This window comes from Amblyomma mixtum, chromosome 3 (assembly GCF_055824585.1).
Source record: "Amblyomma mixtum isolate Tamu chromosome 3, ASM5582458v1, whole genome shotgun sequence".
In the NCBI taxonomy this organism is placed as follows: domain Eukaryota; kingdom Metazoa; phylum Arthropoda; class Arachnida; order Ixodida; family Ixodidae; genus Amblyomma; species Amblyomma mixtum.
Window position 1 is genome coordinate 193,669,484 of NC_143014.1, and position 17,136 is coordinate 193,686,619.

Sequence of the window (17,136 nt, forward strand, 5' to 3'; positions counted from 1 at the left end):
CCATCCCAAGCAGCGCTCAGGCACTGCTGCACGGCGGCGAAGTGCGACACCGATTGTGGGCGGAGCTTGGGTACAGCGGCGCAGCGATGCTCACCGCTCCGTGTGTCCCTGCTTGCAGTGGGACCATAGAGAAACATACTAACGTAAAGAGTGGACACTCCCATAGGGCCCTGCGGCCGAGATTCTACACTGCCGCCAGCGCCCCTAGCGGGTGGTCAGACCGCTGATTTCGTCCTCCGAGATTTTAGGCGGGCCGCGTCCAACGTTGCCGCGGCTCGGTTTCAGTCAACGTTGGTTTCAGTTTCGTCGGGGGGTCAGACTGCTATGTTCGTCCTCCGAGATGTTAAGCCCACGCGTCAACTTTGTTTCAGTTCCGGTTTCGATAGCAATGCTTTCGATTCTGATTTACGTTTCGCTATTGAAATATTCAACTACATGTTCTAGGTGCAGCCCCAGGGCTTTAATATTTCATTTCTAACCATGCCATACATATAAACGTGATGAACACTCGTATCGCAGACTTTCACATGAAATACACCAAGCTTCTCGACGAACCTACGCAAGCTGAATTAGTTTATGCAGGTTGAAATAATGCAATCAGAGCTGTTCTTAATTTTGTGCCGTCATTGAGTCGCCTCTTTCAGTTGCAGACATAGAAGGGAATGGTTTCACACAGCGTTTATTTTTTCGCGTTTACAATTTTGAACAGTACAGAAAAAAAATACTTGATAACACACACATTTTATAGAATACATCATGATGCAAAGAGCAACAAAAAAGAAGTTATCGTAAAGCCGATGGCACCACGTCACGAACAAAAAACTATTGCACATACGCTCTATGGCTTTGTCATCCAAAACATCACCTGTGCGAACAGGAGTTGTGTCATGTGCTTCTTTGCAGCAGAGTGAACCAAGCAAAGATAATTCGCGCACCAACTTAGCACAGCCGCACAGCTGCTGCCGGTGACAGAAAAACGAAAGCAGACGACGCGAAACGAAGTTGTAAACGTTTTATTGCGACAGACAAAAACCGAACTCGTTGAAATTTCGGAAACTTTGTGCAAAGAATGTTTTCTATGATTAACATTAATAACGTGGTCAAGAAAGTTCTTTTAAATAAACTGCGCTGCCCCCTACACTCCTCGGTAGAGGGCTCGTTTCTCCGGTTGGGGCGAGATGGCGCCACGAGTACCATTGCAGCGAACAGCGAAGTCTTTCCGTTTCGGTTCTCCGTCGCCGCAGACGATGGAGATTTTCAAATAATTCTGACCGAATCAGGTGAGTACCCCACCTAAATGTAATATAAAACAAAACTGATCACTCATTGCAACCTCTGTGCAAAATTTGAGCCCGAATAAACGTGCGGTTACGCCGAGAGATTTTTGTTTCGATTTTCTCTGATTTACGCAACACGCGATATATGGATATGGACCGCTTAGATACAACCCAATGGACGTGTGATAAGCTGTCGACCTTTGAAGCAGAGTGGAAGCAACGTAGGCCGCCTGGCGGGTGGTCAGACCCTTTTTTGCTCGGCCGCGAAACAGCTTGAGTGTCCGCTCTTTACGTAAGTATGTTTCTCTATGGTGGGACGGCAATTCGCAAGCGGCGATCGGTGCGGCGCGTCGGCCAAGTGGCCATATGGTTTGATGAATGTTGCTGCGCGTGCATTATTTGTCTACATAATGATTGCATTTTGCGCTCTGAACTCGGTACTCGCTTTTGGTGGGCGAATGTTTTCGCTCGGCCACCGATCTGCCCAAGACGCGTCGGCCGACGGGTCTCGTCGGCATCTTTGGTCGGCGACGTTGTCACACTAGGACGACGCTTGGTCGTTGGGGGCGTCGTCGTCGGTGCAGTGTGACTGGCTAGTCGGGGAACGACCAGGTTGGCCGACGCGACCGTCGGCATCGGGGTCCCGTCGGCCTAGTGTGATCGCGCCTGAACTGCGCGCTGGTCCCAGGCTGCCCTAGTCGTCGCTAGGCCTAGGTGATTTCGCTTCGAAGCCGCAGTTGACGGCGCTTTGGAAGTCGACTGTTCTATAATAAAAGGCCTACTCTTCACATCGCTTTAGTGCGAACTCGTCCCATAATAGAAGATAAGTTCGATTTCCACGACGCCTTCAGCAACGGAGCTAGCAGACGAGCAGCGCGCACGAAGCAGCAGCGTCGAGCTGTCGGGATAGGACAACGTCGGCGTGAGGTCGGCGCTGTTGTCGGCAGAGTGTGACACACGGGTCGGCCGACGGCTGCTATCTCGGCGACGCGACGTCGATGCGCTCGTCGGGCGGCGCTCGGTCGGCGTCTGCGCAGTGTGACAGACGCGTCGACGGCACGAAAATCGCTGCCGCCGACCATCGCCAGACTGAAATCGGCCGATCGTTGGCCTAGTGTGAACGCGCCTTTACCATTTGACGTTGCCTACACGCTCGGCGTTCGCTGGCACAATCTGAGCTACGTCGGGCCTGACGCCTGCCTCCTCTTCGGAATCGCTGGCCAGCGGATCAAAAATGAAGTGGTTGTCGGGGTTCGAACCGCGGCGTCTCCTTCCTCGTCTGCGTCATCCCGCGATTCCTCATAATCGGTGTCTTCGCCGAAATAAAACTCTTCTTTCCGACTCGGAGCTATTCGGCATTGCGACTTGCCCTCCGCCCGGCTCTCCGTGTTTACGCGCACCAAGTGCGTGTCAAGCAGACGACATGCTTACACGACGTCACGGCTTCCCGGACCCACGTGACAACGCATTGTCTGGTTTTTGACGTCATGCAAGAGCCTGGCAAAACCTGGCAACTACGAACCGAAACCGAAACTGCTGGGTACAAATAATACGATTATTAATTATATAATGCGAGTTCATGCTTCCAAGATGGTGTTCCATGCTCACTGCATCGCTACGCATTATTTACAACCCAGAGGTACAACACAAAAATTTGGTGTCTCTACCCCTTTAAAAAAAGATAAATAAATAAATAAATAAAAAGTGAAGCAAAAGAGTGTTGCCGGCCGCGGCAATTGCTATCTCAGTTTGCGAGGGACGGCGCCGAATAGATGGGCCTTAAAGATTGCCTTTCCTCGAAAGTGGGTTGACCAGAGGTTGAAACAACCCACACGCGTGGGAAAACGAGTGTTCGCGATGCTCGCGGGAGGAAAGGGGAATGCTCAGAAATCTTGGTAGTGGAGAGTGTACATACTTGTACAGTGTTTATCTAGATGACTTCTTTCCCCAATCATTGATTTGCTGTGTTTTCCTTTCCCCAATCACTGATCGGTTATGTTTTCCTAACCCCGATGATTTATTGGGTGGATGTTTGTGAACCGTCCTAACTCTGCTGACTTCTGCTCCTTCACGGGTGCCTGCCGCGGTACAAGATATCGGCTTGTCGCCGTTTTCCGCTACAATACGCTACATAATTTAATTGCTCCTGTGAAGCCTCCAGTGCTCTAACCATACCTGACTTTCCTTTGTTAGTGTCGCCAACCCGTTACAGCCCCTGTTTAGGCCTAATTCTCACAGGCTTTTTTTTAGTATGGTTATCGCAATGTGTTGCAGCAGATTATGTGTTGCATGAACATGGAACTATGACAGAACAGAGTGTCAACGCTGAGCTCTTGATTGAGCTCATGAGGCTACATTTTTCCTCAGTCATATTGAAAAGCCAAGCCCTAATGAAGTGAATATGAAGGAAAATACGGCCATTCCAAACTACCGTCAGGGGTGTTTTCAACTTTTCTGCTCTCGTTTTAAGTCAAATATAGCGTGGTGCATGACCGTGAAAACTACTCAGCGACTCCTTTTCAGTTTTCAACTATTGATTATAACGTTACGTCCCTTTATCTACGAACATGACCAACCAAACGGGCTCGTACAGCAGAAGGAGACGACAAGCAGACGACTCCCGCAGCCTACTGTTATGTTTTGGCGGGCTAGTAGCGTGTTCCACCGGGCATCGGGTCCAGGAGCACCGCCGCTGTGCCGACGGAGGAAGGCAGGTGGGCCGGAGACAGGGAGTAGGAGAAGCAAAGGAAAAACTGTATTCACATATTTACAAAAATTATTTACAAACAATGACAAACAGGGTAACTGCTGAGGGAAACGCTGAGGGAATCGCTTTAAATAGTCCCTCCCGTGGTATTCCCGCTGCTTCATCGTCTTCCTCGGCTGAGTCACTTGGATACCCGGAAGTGTCCTTTCCGGCCAGGTGGATCTCATATCTTGTTTCAAGGAAACGCCCAACGGCGAACACCTGCAGCGGCGTCACCCGCGCAGTTGACAAAAGAGCGAGGCGCGGTTGAATGGCAGACGCTCGTCTCCGCACGTGGCAGCAGGCGTTTAGTCATGTCACCCTGGCGGATGTACACACAAGGTCGCAGGGTCAATACTGCTGCGTTGGGTGCTGTTTAAGGGGAAGTCGGGAAAAACACGTGGTGGCAGCTATGCTGCAGTGGAGGTACGTGGAATCAAGGAGTCTTATCCGTCCCTCGTGTCCGGTTCCACCTTTCTATTCAGGAGGTCGCATGGGAGCGCGTGCTTGGAGAACCACCACTTTAGCAGAACCCCGCACTGCCTCTGGGAAAGGCGTACGTGGAGACGGATCGATGTGGCGGGAACACACAAAGAGTGGGGTTGGGGGGGGGGGGGGGGGGGTAGAGTCGCAACACTAAGCCGCTGGGCTTGCAGACGGCGAAAAGAATGCGTGACGCGGGGTCACATTAGGGCAGCGCAGTTTCCAGAGTGGGGTTGCCGGCGGCCCGCAGAGCTCCCGTTTCCGCCCCTGTCACTGCTGTAAGAATGAGCCTGAATGAGAATAAACAAACATGACGCCATTTTTGGGCTCCACTTCTGTGGGTAGTAAAAAATTTACTCCCTTATACTCCAAAACAACTCCCTTATATAAGGGAGTAAATAAAAAACACCATACATATGGAGTAAAAAAACCTCCTTTTGGGTGTGCGTTAGAGGACAAGCCATTTACTCCCTTTTGGGTGTTTTTTTGCTAACAGTGTAGTTATCTAGTGAAGCAGCGCAACGGCACAAGGCCAAGGGAAGAAGAGGAGAAACACAGCGCTGTGTTTGTCCTCTTCTTCCCTTGGCCTTGTGCCGTTGCGCTGCTTCACTAGGTATGTCAGACCAACTCGCCCACCAGTTCATGTAATGTAGGTACGCCGCCAGAATATTCCTAGTGAGCTGGCGCAAAGAAGTAGAGAGGGAATGGAGAGGGGGTTAGAATGCCTTTGCGACGTGAAGATAAATTGAACAAAATCCTTGACCAAAGCTCACATACTCGCTTACCAGCGAGAGCGCCCCTAAATAATATGGGTGCCAATTACTGGGAAACGTCGTTGTCGTCAGGTTCTGCAGGAAGCGCTCGGCATATTTGGATGTGGCCTGGCAAGTTTTAATTCTCGCCTCCCCTTACTGCAATCAACTGCAGGAAGATTGCAGCTTTCCCGGCCTACGTCATGGCGCACGTACTAGTGGTCTGGACAAAACACGTACGCGACTTCTGACAGCGTGGTGCGCAGAATGTTGAATGTGTACTGAGGCTGCTGCATAATGATGCGCCTCCAATCGGGAGAAGAAAAGCAGCGGGGAACGCTTGAACCATGCAAAACCGAGGCGAAAGTATAAGCAAGTTCGCCCATTGGGCCACGCTTCTTTGCTTGAAGTGAGCTCCTGTTGTGAGCATGATGCAGCAGTCATAAATCAATCTATGAGGGATTGTTATGCTCCCGGGTGTTCCGATCACTCTAGTAAAGGACAGCGGCTTTTCGCTTTGCTCGGGAGGTGGGCGGAGAAGAAAAAGTGGGAATCACAGGTCAGGTGAGACGGGCGTAATCCAAAAGAAATTCAAAGTATGCGAGGCAAGGAATGCGAAATGCTTGCATTCCAGAACAATGTCTGCTTGGGGCGGAGCCTATTTATTTATTTATTTATTCACAATACCTTACAGGGCCCAGAAGGGCATTGAGTAAGGGGGGCAAAGAACGACAAATGTGCAAAAGAAACTAATTAATACAACATGAGATACAAAACATTCCATCCTCGTAAACTTCTCGCACTTGACTTCGCGGCGAACGAGAAGCTGTTTGAATGGCAGTCTTTGGCGAATATGAAAATGTAGCTCGAAATAAGTAATCCTGCTTGTTTGAAAACTAATGAAATGCAAAGCATCCGGGTCAGCAGATTCCATTGGAGCGTGCAACGCCCGTTGTGAGAATGTACGACTGTTCACAAGGCGTCAAGTTTCTCGGCAGATTAGCTTCGAAAGAAGATTTATTTTTGGTCAAATGTTTAGGGGAATCCCCCAAGGTCCTGGACGTCCCGGAACCCCGGACCAGGACGAATTTTTCTTTAACTACGAAGTTTCTGAGAAAGCTGTATAGCTTTCCTTTGTAGCCGTACGGCTGCGCTTGGGTGGATGCCAATGAATTATTACTCCCTTATTATAAGATATATTTTTGCGCAACTAACTTTGATTCACTTTTTAAACAATCTAGGGTACCACCCTGTCTTCGGAGGACACCTGATTTGCAGAATTTCACGCGGTAGAGGCAGTTTTCTGTTCGGAACAGCTCGCCGACACATTGCTCCTAATGTAACCGAACGGAAGAGTGGGACCAAATATGGCTCCGTCGAGAGCGGTGTCCTCACCCTGAAAGCGGCGCTTAAGGTGGCGGTTCCACTGCCGCCATCTTGCGAGTAGTTCATATTCTGCCACCAGGCTACGACACATATCCATCACTGAGAAATGTTAGGAGAAGGTAAGTGACGCCAACCAAGTAAAATACAGGAAAAAACACGACGTTTCGGGACCGGCTCGGCCCCTTCTTCACGGTGTGACTACGGGCGAGCGCAGCTTGGCTTTTTAAGCCAAGCTGCGCTCGCCCGTAGTCACACCGTGAAGAAGGGGCCGAGCCGGTCCCGAAACGTCGTGTTTTTTCCTGTATTTTACTTGGTTGGCGTCACTTACCTTCTCCTAACATTAAATTTCCCAACCAGACAGACTTCTGTCGAATGTTTTCTTTTGAATCACTGAGAAAGTGTGTACCCGTCTTGCCCCCAGCGACCCGAGACTGGTTTTGGTTGAGATGTTGAGATACGTGTCCGGTCCTTTCTTGACCCGTGCACCCGTGCTGCGTGAAGGCTTTTCTTTTGTTGCTGCGCCTGCCTTCAGAGGATTACAAACGAACCATGGCAAGCCCGGCTGCTAGTCCCCGTCGTGCGTGGGGGGAGGTGTTGGCTGGGGTGGTTCCGCATGCTTCTTTCTCTGCCTTCCCTCGCCAAAGCCAAAGAGAGTGGGGCTTCCTTTATTCGGTCTATGGTTCCGGAAGGGTGAAGGGAAAAAGTTGGAGAGCCGGGGCAAAGAGGGTACCGTCTTTGTCCAAACGGCGTCAGAGGTGAGGTGATCCTTGTTCGGGATAAGGATGCCAGCACGGGAACAGAGGACCGTTTCCTTCTCTCTCTTGTTTATCCTTGGCTAAATAGCCGCAGAAAGCTGCACCGTCGATGTTACTATCTGGAGGGCCTCCTTTGAGGGAATGTGCCGTTTCGTTCTTCAGTTTTACGCGACTACAGACTTTCCTGTTTTCAATGTCGTGACATATATTAGTGGGAGCAAAGAAAAAGAAAAAAAATAATGCTGCCCAGCCCGCATCGCAAAGGCACAACGTCGACACAGTGGAAACTTGGGAGAGTTAGTGATAATTGTCGACATAATTGCACAGAGCAAATTAGTAAGTAAGCGAAAAGAGGAAGCGGACGCCAAAAATAAGGAAGGTGTGAAATAAAGAAAATTAATTATGTTTATGTCCCATGTATATATTTCTAGCGTTTTTTTTTTTTCAATGAACCTTATAGTTGAAATCGGTGCCTTTCTTGTGTCCTTCCTTCTGCCCTCGTCTTTTGCGCGTTCAATCACTTCATCACTGTTGATGCATAGTAATATTAGTAGTAGTCGGAACACTCCTGGTCTAGAGTGTAACCTGCTAACTATAGCGCTGAAAAAAAAAATATTTTTTTATCAAATGATATTGCATCTATGATAAGAAAACTATAACAAAGACAGCTATACAATTTAGTCAACGCTCAGCGTATGCCTGTCCAACCTTATAAACTATGGTTGGTAAAGAAAAAGGCAGAGAGAAGTGGGCAATTGTCAATTTCTGTTTACCCTTGAGATGAATCGACATTGCGCAAGAGACGTGAAATTGCTATTGAGAGGGTTAGCACCGCAGGGTGTCGGAATGTGTTTTCCTCAGAAGCAAATATTCGTCGTACATGCGGCGGCACCTTGCAACCAATTCCGATCAACTTCGACGGAATTTTGCCAAGGCTCACAAAAATGCAGTATACAGATGCATACCATTCACGAGGCGGACTCGAGACTTTTTTATAGACATTGTACGAAGAAGAACGGGGGGGGGGGGGGGGGAGGTGTGCAGGAATGCTGCCAAAAAAAAGGGGTCGGCTACAAAGCGATAGTTCTGTAGGCACTTAGGGCGACCCCCTCCCCTCTCTCGTTTGGACCCTCAACTGCGTGCTCTTATTCATTTTAGACGTACGTCTTTCTTGTATCCAGTTTGCATCATTAGGTTGCTTATTCCCTCCAGAATTTTCCATCGCGTGCTGAAATGTATATCTTTCTAACCTTGCGTCGATTTGCCTCGATTTGGTTGGATCAAAGATTGAAAAAGTGCGCCCGCGTATGTGTGTGTGTATGCGTGCGTGACCACGCGCGCGTACCTGGAAACTGTAGGAACAGCTGCTATTTTCACACCGTCTATTGTCAGGAAACTATAGCCTCGTTTACATGAACCCGACTTCGGCGGGTCGAGCCAGGAGATCGAGTTGAGCAAGGTCAGCCCAACTTGACTGCATGTTTACATGAACTCGATTTTAGCGAGTCGCGACCGGTTCAACAGCAGCGGCACCAAGCGTCGAACGGCGCAGCGGGAAAGGGCAGTGGCAGCCGGGAAGATTGCGGCATGCACGGCTGCCTCGCAGGCGCTACGGCGCAAGCGAATAACAGGTTCGCATTTATCACCCCTCCTTCCACTAACCCGACTCAGACCGGCTTACGTGCTATCTGCTGTTGGGGTCGAGTGAGTCAACCCACCCCCTGCAGCGGAGTTGACTGGACTCGCTCCCTCGACTCCCGGACCCGACTCGTTTACATGAACCCAGTAACCGGTTTTCAGCTCAAATCCTCCACTCAACCCGTCATGTAAACACCGCTTATAACGTGCTTGTAATCATTTTCCGAGAATTCCTTTTCCTGCGGCGCTAGTCTACCCCGCCTGCAGGAGGGGCACGCAGCAAGGGGAGGGGGCGGTCCTTTGTGCCAGTTCCCGAAAGGGGGACTTCTCAGCACTATAGTCGGTTACAACAAAAGAACGAAGCGGCACACGCAACTCAGACGGAACTCTCCAGCCAATCACGTCGACTTGTGTGGCTGTGCATGCAGCCAAGCCTGCGAAAGAGAACGAAGGAGTCGGCGCTTTGTCCCCGTGTCGCCGACGGTGGATGTCCTTTGTTCGGGATAAGGCTAAAAGAATAATAACGCAAAAAGAAAGGAAGAGATTTTGCTGCCCCGGCATCCGCCATCGTCTCTAGGAGCACCTGAGCAGGAGCAGGGGAAAAGACAGGGAGAAAGGCGAAGGTACTAGTAGGTGTGGTGCCCCCGTTTATTGTCTCAGCTGCACTGGCCACTAAAGGGGGAGGGGGGGGGGAGAGAGGGCTGGGCTGCTCACCTTTCCCATAGATCCGCGCGAGAGCGTCTTTTTCGCAAAAGCGCTGAATGTTACAGGTGGGGTCATATTCGGCAACAGACGGTCGTGGCAGCTTCAGTCTCCACTGCTGTCGCGGCGCACCTGTGGAGACCGAACAGAAAACTGTTCGGTCGACGCGCTTGGCTGGGCGGTCTCCTTTGATGGGCATGTGCTGCTTCGTTCTTGAGTTGTACCCGACTTATATACCACATAGATTCATTTCAGCGGTGGAACATGGCGCCCTCTGAACCACGGCATTCGTTTGAAAGAAGTGCGAGTCTAGTTCAGGAAAACTGCACCTGCTCCATGGTTAGTGCTGAAATAGTGCAGCTGCAGCCGCCATGGAAGCAGATGATGGTTTGCGGGTTGTGATAAACGGCGGAGAATCAAGTAACTTTCACTCGTCGACAAGCTAGAACGCTGCTCGAGTTCTCCAAAGAAACGGATCGAGGCTGGTTCATGGCAACATGATATTGTGATGTGCGGTTTGCACATTTCTTCATGAGATACGAGAGGTTGGCTGCCGCTGATGTAGGCTGTAAACAGCTGGCTGCAATTCATTGGCATCGCAAAGGCTAGCGACGACCAGGCCTGCACTCGACCATCCGTTTGGAAGCAGACAGTGCCAAACTGTTCTCAAAGTGCCGGAACTAGCGGTACACACCCGCCGCACCGCCGCTGCCGCAGAACTTTGCCGAACTGGTGCATTGAGTGCAGGCGAATCGAGCGCTCTCCAACTTCCCCTCCACAGCGCTAGCCGGAACAACGAACAACCGGCAGCACGAAGCCAAAGCCTGTCTCTTCCCTTTCCTGTCGCTTTAGCAATGCCAAAGCTGTCCTCGAAAAATAATACGACGCCCAGAATGCGTTTCGTAGCGTCAGGTGAAAAAAATTGGCAGTGGCTTAGCTCTGCTATGCCTGGATATACGTAGCGTAAAGTGATCCGGTGTTTCGGCCGCACGTTTCGCCTTGGCTGCTCGACGGCAAACTGTCAGGCGACAACCTCGGGATCGGAAGAATTTACATTTTCCAGTCTTCTGCGCCGTTTGGCAGCGGCTCGACTCTATTTAGCTTACCAGAGCTTACATGTTGAGCGCGACCGTCATTTCTCCGCGCACCCTCCTCGCGCATGCGCAGTAGCGCGCGGCGCAACTGTCGTAAACACGAGGTCACGCATCGGAGAGGAGCGCACGCGGCGCCGGCAGCGAGGAGCTCGCACCGGCTGTGGCGAGGAGGCGACGCACCGGCGGACCTGCGCCTCTCGTGACGTCACGCGGTTCTCGCGCATGCGCATAACAGGCGGCGCACACTCGCGCAAAACTCGGCTCTGACCCGCGTAGTGTGGCTTTACTAGCTTTACGCTACAAAACAATCCAGCAAAGCAATATGGCGGAAATCTGCTTGGAAGTTCGACACACTCTACATAGGGCAAAATCGAGGGAAACGTGCGAACATCGTAGAGGTATCGTTCCCTCTCGTGAACACCTCCTGATTGTAAATATTTAACAGCGCCACACTCGTTATTTTTTTGAACTGTGATTATTTAGTACACGTGCATGTGTGTAGATGGCGCTACTTACTAAATTTATCTACATTTATCGCATGTCGCTGCGTTATTGCTATTATTGTTTGTATTCTGTGGACTTTGTTCTTGGCAATTGTTACAAGTTGATTAAAGGAATGAGAGACCGACATTTTAAGAGTATATTTGCCAGAAAAAAAGAAGCCGCCGAACGTTTCAAGAGCTTGTGTCCTTCATGAGGAGAACAAAAAAGGTAGCTAAAATCAACTAGACATTGCGCATTCCCCAAAAGCCGTAGAGTAAAGGCGATGCTTAGCCGCGTAGAGCGAAGTATTAAGTTTCTTCACGCAAAATCTCAAAACTGCCACGCGCTGGTTACCTGAACAATTTTGCATTCCGTTTTTAACTATTTCGAAAAAACGCTAATTTTGATCAGGAATAACTTTTAAACTAAACAAGGCAGACGGATGAAATTTTCAGAATGGAAGGGCGATTAGACGATCTCAAACTGTACAAAAAGGCGCCGCAGTGCAATGCATATCCCAAAAGTTATTGCAGATTACATTGTTCTGTTTTCTATGCTTTTCAAACATGCGTGGCTAATAAACTAATCTATACACGTACTTCTAAATGCTTAAATATGTTGATTAGCATCCGATCTCAAAGTATCTCGAAAGATATTTCTCTAGGTGCAAGAGGTTTTTCACAATTTTGCATTTCCTGAGACAAGTTGAGCTCAACTGCCAGTTTTCATCTTTGCGTTTTCTTTTACAGTTGAAACAAATTTGCAGCTACCGTTAAACAAAATGCATCTTTTGAAAGCAGAGAAAAGTAGCTTTTCAGAGATATCTTAACCATATTTATGAAGCGAACGAGCGAGGTACAGTCGACGTACAAATATCACCAAAAATGGTTCCCGCTCACCGTCAGAGTGGGACCGCCACCTTAACATTGAGGCACCCTAACTTTGGGTAAAGTAACATTGGGCGCTCTTTCTACTCGCGACAGTACAGTTAGCAGATAGCCAGCAAGATTTTCTAACTCTGTTTAACTGTTATGGGAATATTCCCCCTCTAAATCTGCGCTCTTCCTAATTAGACCAAAATCTGGCGCTAACTCGCCCATCCAAATCGCTTTACAAGGATCCCCGATCCCCGTCACACCCGCCCTCCGCATCCTTGGCCTCCACCTGCAGGATTCTGGACGAAATGAGCATACCCTTAAAACACTCAAGGCCTCCACGTCCGCCGCGGTGGCTCAGTGGTTAGGGCGCTCGCCTACCGATCGTGACTCGCGGGTCATCATTATCGACTCGCGAGGGGCCTGCAGGAACATTGAAAGGGGCTTTATTCCCTATTTGGCATACCGAATACTTCAGAATAGCACTTATCTCACGGCTCCCGCGCCCCGCACAATAGTATGGACTCCCGCGCACACGGGTTTCGAGGGCAACGAAGCGGCCGACGCCGCTGCCCGCGCGCTCACTCTCCGGGCATTGCCCTCGCCTCCCCCCGATGCGGACTCCGACCCCAATCCGGCTTTTACCTTCAAGGAAATCATCCAATATTACCAATTCGTCCATGCAATCTTTCCTAAGCCCTGCAAGGACCTCACGAAGGCGGAGTAACGCTTACTCCTTTGCCTTTATACTAAAACACTGCTGTGCCCGGCAGTCATCAAACATTTCGACCCTGCGTGCACAGGGGAGTGCCCGCACTATAGGGAAAAGTTTTCGGACCTTTACCACATGGTGTGGGCATGCCAATCAAACCACTGGGAGGCGGCCCTGCTCGGCTGCTCTGACCTGGAGAGCCAAAAGGCCCTGGTCGGGCGCGCCCAAGCAGCAGCTACAGCCAATGGGCTCCTGTAATGAGCAGCCCACCTAGCGTTTGTAAGGGACGGCCCCTTAAAGGGCCCCTGCCCACCCCATGGTCTCAAACACTCTCTACCTCACTTTGAGCGAGCCTCCTCTCCTTCCATTCCCTCCTCGAAATTTTTCTCTCCCGCTCCTCGTCGAGTAGGCTCGGCAAGGCAAAATCACCCCTTCGTTCTCCGGTGTAAGCCGGAGGCGTGGTGTCTGGGGAGTGCGTCACAGGGCGACGTCATGGCCCCGCCTTCAATAGAATTCTTTTCTTGGTTTTTGCATTTTCTCCGCACACTGAACGATCGAGAGGCGCGATCGGCTAGACTTGTTAGCGAGCGCATCCTTTCATACATCTGTTTGTCATTCCCAGTTAACGAGCCACCTTTTCATTTTCTTTTCGGCCTCCCCACCGTTTCACGAGCGGAGGGGCGGAAGTCGGTTGTGTTCGAAACACACGGCGAAGCGCGGACCCGGCAACCGCCCGTTTGCTTTTCTCCATGCGTGTTTGTGTTCTGTGTGTTTGTGTCTTTTCTCCGCTCCAAAGCATATGTCATTCATTAGAGTCAAGGCGTACGCAAGATGCACGAAAGATAAGCGGTGTGTGTGCGGAGCGGTCAAGTGGGCGAGCGAGGGAAAGGCTCTGCTGCACTAGTAATTAAAACCTTGTTTTGGGGGGCTTGAAAAAAATCTGAGAAGGGAGCGCGTACGCAGAGCGTCTCGTGAGGTGATCACGGCGGGGGGAGGGGGGGGGGGGGGGCAACCAACTCCCTCAGTTTTACTATTTTTTACTTTTTATGGCAAGGGTTCAAGGCTGTCGCCGCACGCTCCCTCCGCAGTTTTTTTTTTTTGTTCCTTCATGCGGGTTTGTAGGCATGAGCCAGAACAGAAGGCGCTGCGGAAAGCGTTGTGCAGACGACGCGACGCCAAGGCTACGCCCAATCTTCTCCCGTCAGTCAGAACGATGCACCAATGGAGTGCCTTCAGCGAAAGTAACCCCCCATGACGTCAACGGGGTTCAGAGTAGTGGGCCGGGCCCGTTTTTGTTGAAGGAAAGAACGAGCGGGCTTTGATTTGAATTTTCGCAGCTTTTCGGGGCGCGCATGGCTCTAGTATTTTGCAGAGGTTATCTTCGATGCCTCATCTATGCAGTGGGCTTGTTTTTCAAAAATGTCCGGACCCTGGGCAGTGGCCCTTTAAGAACCGCTCCACACTAGCTCCCTGTACATATTTTAAATATAAAGTTTTTCAGTCAGTGAGTCAGTCAGTGGCGGCAGCTTTTCGATGGAGGAGAAACGTTAAAGGCGCCCGTGTGCTGTGCGATGTCAGTGCTGTCTGAAGAACCCCAAGTGGTCGAAACTATTCCGGAGCCCTCCACTACGGCACCTCTTTCTTCCTTCCTTCTTTCACTCTCACCTTCCTCCCTTCCCTTCCGGCGCGGTTCGGGTGTGCACCGAGATATGCGAGACAGTTACTGCGCCATTTCCTTTCCACAAAAAACAATTTTCCAATTTTTTCACGCAATCCGTGTTGCACCTTCTACGCCGCGTATCCTCCCTTACAAAGGGTTTAGACGAAACGGACAACATGAAAGTAGTGCATGCGAATTTACGCTTAGCCGCATTCTATACGCTACCCCATATCTCAAATTGGTTGGTTGGTTTGGATGGTTTATGGGGTTCAACGTCCCAAAGCGACTCAGGCTATGTGAGACGTCGTAGTGGAGGGCTCCGGAAATTTCGACCACCTGGGGTTCTTTAACGTGCACTGACATCGCACAGTACACGGGCTTCTAGAATTTCTCCAAAGAAATTCAACCCCCGCGGCAGGGATCGAACCCGCGTCTTTCGGGTCAGCAGCCGAGCACCATAACCACTGAGCCACCGCGGCGGTCATATCTCAAATTGAACCGCACGGAAACCGAACGCGTGAACACAATGACACGCCTCACGACTAAGGCAGCCCTAAACCTACCTCGTAGCACTAGCACAGCTAAACTCCTTGCACCAGGCATGCAACACCCTTCAGGAACTAGTTGACGTGCACCTTCAGACATTAGACTTGCCGCGAGCGCCACTGGCCGCCATATACGCTCCTCCCTTCGCATCAACATACCCTCTAACCAGTCAACCCTCGACACATCCTTACATCTTCAGTTGTGAAACCCTTTCCTCGAAACGTCCATCCCCAGTATCATACCTCTCGCCGCGTAGCTCGCGCTAATGCCCTTCATAAGTATTATGGACAAGACCATGATGCCATTTGGGCAGACGCCGCATGTACAGCGCATGAAGCGGTAGCAGTTGGCTACAGTCAAACCCTACCCCACCCCATAACTCACAGTCTTCCCTCGGGCTATACGCCCGAGGAGGCCGCCATCGCCCTTGTATATTCGGACGCTCAATACATCTTTAGCGACCCCCAAAACTGCTCTGTACAACTTTACCAGAGGCAGGATTCACACCCCTGCTTGACACTTGTTGAACAAACCTACACAAAATTTACCATTCAGGGTAGAGCTCCAGTGGGTGCCGGCCCACTCTGGGAAGCCTGGAAATGAGGCTGCCGATAAATTGGCCCGAGGTTGATTTTCCGTGTTCAGGACACCCTCGATCCGGGATTCTCGAGGGAGCGGGCGCACACATTAGCGGAGCTCACGCTAATACCCCGTTTGGACTGTCGGACTTCAACCCCTCTCTTACGCACTCCCAACAGATCCTCTTCAGACGCCTCCAGACCCGCTCTCTGCCACCCCGAGCTGTTATCCTACTACCTATTGTGGTACGTCCCCTGCATGCTCACTATGCGGTGACCCTCACACTACACTCTCTCATCCTTTTCGGCTGCCCTGCTGATCCTCCTCCGCAGGGACAGCATGCCATCTCGAGCTGGGAGGTCCTGCTCACGTCTGCAGACCAGACATCGCAGCTTGCTGCGGTGACTCGGTCTGCCGACGTCATGTCCCGACGTGGTCCGGGGACCTAACGGGGTCTAAAACTCACTTGCAGCAAATGTTTTTCTGTCTGTCTGTCAGCACAGTTAAGTCAGGAGTGATGGCTTTCAACGATACAACTGATAAGGTGCTTACAAGGCCATGAAATACCCAGAGTGGCCAAATACAAACACTTTGGAGTATGGGTAAACGAAGGACAGATATACATGGAAAAGCAAGAACAGTCTCTTAGGGCGAAAGGGCGGAGATGAGCCTTTAGCTCCTGCTCCTTTTTTCTCTGTTGTGAGAAAATGAAATGATATAAAGAAAGAAATAAAGAAAGATGCCGTGATAATGAAACAGGGCATTATGGGGGTACAACAAATATGAAGTATTGAAAAATATTTGGAAAGGAATAATGGCGCCGGGCCTTACTTTTGGGAATGTGGTTCTGTGCTTAAGGGCAGAAGTTCAGTCGAGATTAGAAGTAAATCAGAGAGCTGTTGGTTGCAAAACCACAAACAAGGCAGTACAGGGGAATACAGGCTGGGCATCTTTCGAAGCACGGGAAGCTCACAGTAAACTGATGTATGAAGAACACCTGAAGAAAGTGGGACGAAAACAGGTGGGCAGCTAACGTATTTAAATATTTATAAAGAGCGTTGACTCACAATGGCGTAAAAGAACTAGGAAACAAACCAGTAAGTATGCAGGACACACGGACGGAAAAAACGCGCAAGGTGAAAACTGGATTGAGTGAAAAAGAAGCACAGTGTATAACTATATCAATACTGGAAAAGGCAGATCAGGAAGGAATCGTTTTTTGACAACTAAGTAGGCCGTGCCCTGCTCTTTAAAGCTAGATTAGGGAGTCTTAGAACGCGCAGCTACAGAGAAATTTAACGAAGCTGATGAAACATAGGCTGCATGCGGTAAACCTATAGAAACAATTGAACATACTCAAATGTGATGGTATCCATCCGGATGCGAATGCAGGCATAGTCACTCTCCCTGAAGCCCTAGGGTTTAGAGACAACAATGGTCATGTAAAT